The 4,280-nt window shown below is 37.7% G+C and overlaps 1 long non-coding RNA gene across 1 annotated transcript; it reads right to left on the reverse strand.

Moving 5' to 3' along the window:
* Positions 1 to 1,103: 1,103 nt before the first annotated feature.
* LOC146002330 (uncharacterized) lies at positions 1,104 to 3,785 on the reverse strand. Its single transcript, XR_014443696.1, has 3 exons — positions 3,696 to 3,785; positions 2,275 to 2,313; positions 1,104 to 1,118 (listed from the first exon to the last, which is right to left on the reverse strand). It is a non-coding gene; the product is annotated as an uncharacterized LOC146002330 (long non-coding RNA).
* Between the last annotated feature and the right edge of the window lie 495 nt (positions 3,786 to 4,280).

Here is a 4,280-nt window from a genome sequence, read left to right on the forward strand (position 1 = left end):
CCAGTTTGAGCGACGCACAAGCGACAAAGCGACACGTGTGACTTATCGTGTCGCCTAGATCTGTTGTTGTAATGTGCGGTTTTTCGTGTCGCCTATCTGTTGTTCGCACAATTAGCAGCAAACGCTTGCCAATAGACTGAAGGCACCATGTCGCTTGTCACTTAGTTGGGAACTCCCCCTGTAGCGCGTCGCTTCTGTCTGAGCACCCTTCCTTTAAGGAGCTTTCCGACAAGTAGCACGCGAATACGCCATATGAACGTGTCGTTTGCTGTTTGGACCCTCATGTGCAATGAATGCTATTTTACAGTCTGGAAGTGTGTGTCACTAGTGTGACAGTGTGAACATCCCGTGTCGCTTGTCCCTTTGGTTTGAAAGTTTCCTTACACTCATGTCGATGGCACTAAGAAAGTTTTTTGTGGGGTTCCCATTGTCGTTTCATGCAATCATCATTATCACCATCTCCGCGATTAGTTTAAAGCGGAAGAAAAGAGATAGTAAATATCAAAAATACAAATGCTTCAGTGTGCATATCTTTAAAAGAAATGATGATGATGATAATAATAATGAACCTAATTCATACACAAAAAATTAGTTGCCAAGAGCATTCCACGCGTATTTTTTCTCCCGTATTATTAACGAAAGTATGACGATAACAGGACGTCGTCGACTGTCTAGAATCTTCGTTAATATCTTCGCGACCACTGTACCAAATATCATAGCAATTATCACATTCATAGAAATGCTTCATGTAAAAGAATCAGACGTTGCAGCGAAAACTCCATTTACTTCCATTATAAGCAGACGAATATCAAGCACCGGGTTCAACACCAGCGCCTCTAGCGAATCATTTTCGAGTGGAACCAGCCAGAGCGCGCAGAACCGTGCCGTTTTCCACACTACGTTATTCAAGGCGCTGTACACAGAACTAATAAGACAGTACGGTAGAACTTCGTTCTCAACCAAGCTTTGAAGTGAAATCATATGCAGAAGTGATAGCAGATTAAATAAGGATACACATTGCGATTCTCAACAAATAAAAAATAAGAAAACAAATGTATAACTTGAAATGAACTCGCAGGATAATTTCACTCTAAATCACTTACTTTCTCCCGGTGTGACTGCAATAAGGAGAAAGTAATTATCGTACAATATAAAATGTAGTCTATATGGTAATACAGTGGAAACTTGATAAATCGAACCTCAACATATCGAATTCCTTCATAAGTCGATTTTTTTGTAAATCCCTTGAATTGTCCAATTGTCCATACCACTCAATACTAATTTTACCTCAACAACTCGAATAAAACCTTGATGAGACGAATTTTTATACAGTTTGTGGGATGCCGTTCGAGTTCAATAACTCAAGGTAGATTGTGAAAGACCTCCATGAGTCGAAGTTAAATTATAATCAGCTCTATAACTCGAAGTTTTAGTCGCACGGACTTCAATAAGTCGAAGTGTAGGGTTTGTATGTTGTATGTATGTACGTAGTGCATCTAAAGTTTTGTTCAATAAAATGTATTTCTACGTACGTTGTACTGTACAGTATACGTATTAACTTAAAATGATGCTACACACGATATAGGCATCCGTAGTGCCGACGTTCAGAAAGGTCAATAAACTTTAGACCTCTATAATTGGAACTCGGTGATTTTGGCTCTCAATAACTCGAACCTTGGTAAGTAGAAATCTTTGATACCTGAATTTTTTTAAAATTTTTTCCCTCAAGTTCGAGTTATGAAGGTTCCACTCGGAAAAGGACCCCAACAACCAATTTAAAGTTCAAAATTTTTCTCAAGATACGAAAACATGGACAGTACATTGAAGATTTAATGTTTGGAAATTATTCTTCTGTTCCAGAACGAATGTTAAACACTCAGAGTGTATAACAGACGATTTTCGACCCGTGAATCTGCTGTTGTGAAATAGCATATATTCATATTTTGTGAAACGAGAGCAAATAATTACAGATAACTTTAGTACTAACCATCTTTTTTAGCTATGCGTACATTTCGATCTTACGTCATACATACGCGGGCGCTCGCACACACACACACGCTCACAGCTGCGAGTGTGTGTGTAACTACAGTGCTTTTTGTATTGTACGTAAGCATATGTAATAAAATTTAAAAATGTATGCTTACTTTTGACATAGCTATGAACATTTTATAGAAAATACAACTTAAATCATAATTTTTTATTTGGTGTGTACTACTTCCTTCGTTTATGTTCATTAAAATGATTATGATGTTGTACTAAATGAATTTATCTTACTTATTATAGGTCCCTTCAGCACAGTTTCTTCGGGCATAGCTATAAGAAATTACAAAAATTAAAACAATCTTAGTGATTATGTAATTTGCAAATAACAATTACATTTAGAAGCATATGTGTGTGTGTGTATAAAAAACTTTCCTAAGAATACTGACTTCACGATCGAAGGAATCTTACTGATGTTCCACATTTTTGCAGCAACCTTTCCGCCTAAAAAAACCTGGGTACGGTCCTTATAGCAACATATACAAAATAAAAATAAAACGCAAATCTAATTCTAATATAAGCATACAATCTTATTGATCATTATTAAACATTATATAGAAAGAATTAAATAAAATGTAACCCTTAATAAAACATCACATAACACATAATATATATATATATATATATATATGGATCCCACTTTAAACTGTAGGTCCAGTCCCGATTAGCCTTACTGTGCATAAAGTGGACTTAAAACACCAACTCAAACCAATATATATATATATATAAACACAGGTTTTTCAGAGCGACCCAGACACTACTTTTTTTTCTCGAGAACGGGGATCGTATCAAGTTGAAACAAAAAAAATGCACCACTAAGTTGGGCCCAAAGAATCCCTAGAAAGTATTTGCAACAGCCCGAAAGCCACCCTTTGTGGTTTTAGTGGGGGCACATGCCCCGTTCATGCAATTTTCAAATGGGAAGGGTACGTTTGGAATGCAGATTCGGAAAGGCGGGGAAAAATACGATTGTCATATGAAACATTTGTCTGTACCACCTACCGTTTTTCGTGTAGAAAATTGTTTTGCGAAAAAAAGAAAGGTGAGGCAAATCGAGTATACCGAGCTTAACAATTAAGATAAGTGCAGCACCATAACAGTTTCGCAAAGTTCAGGACACAAGCTTTCCAACGATATGCCACATGATGACTGCGGGACTAAAAAAGGATGAAACCTCGTGACGCAAAAAAGGGGGATCTAAAGTTAGGGAAGTTTTTTTTTCCCGCCTTTCCGAATTTGCATTCCAAACATACCCTTCGCATTTGTAAATCGCACGAATGGGGCATGTGCCCCCCCTAAAACCACAAAGGGTGGCTTTCGGGGTGTTGCAAATACTTTCTACTGATTCTTTGGGCACAACTTAGTGGTGCATTTTTTTTTGTTTCAACTTGATACGTTCTCGAGAAAAAAGGTAGTGTCTGGGTCACTCTGAAACACCCTGTATATATATATATATATATATATATATATATATAAAAACACATTTTCGGATCTGGCATAAGTGCATAACTATCCGGGGCCATTGGTGAAGTCATCTCGCCGCGTCACTACTTGCGCAGAGACTTGTATTAGTTTGCTTGCTCCATGGAGAGTTGGGACAGAGTTAGTTATAATCGAGGAAGAACAAAACTGGCCGAGAAGAAAATTCTACTTACTATAGGCACGGTTACGCCCAGTACTGCTTCGGTGCCACAGATAGCAGCGAGAATAAGACAGGCGACTCCCAGCAGTTTCATGGTGATTCCTCTTGAGTGACTGAAGCTGCTCGGTATTTATTGCATTCCATCCACAGGAAGTTAAAATGATTATTGTCGTAACAAAAGGTTCGATATTGAAAACCATCAATGCCAATTGTCTTAAAATAATAACAAACGGAAGCATTTACAGTGCGCTAAGCTGTAATCAGAAACCTTGAAATATTACGTTACGTAATCAGAGTAAATTGGTATATACAGCTGAGACTGCTTTCGTATGTAACTCAGTTCTGTATATGTAAAGTACAGAAGGCCCTGGCAAAATATAATTTTAAAACGTGTTAATTAAACCTTATGTGTAAGTAATGCATTTATGCGTAATTCGGTGTTATACGTACCAATTTTCACCTAACCAACCAAGCTACAACAATGCCACAGAATAATACATTTCTTGTAGTTACAAAGACAGAAGACAAGGAGAGGCGGCGCGCGGCATGAAATCACAGGAGAAAGATTTGCCGCAGTTGTTCAGCATTTTCTTTTGTA

Source organism: Lepisma saccharinum, chromosome 18 (genome assembly GCF_977018435.1).
Source record: "Lepisma saccharinum chromosome 18, izLepSacc3.1, whole genome shotgun sequence".
NCBI classification, from domain to species: Eukaryota; Metazoa; Arthropoda; class Insecta; order Zygentoma; family Lepismatidae; genus Lepisma; species Lepisma saccharinum.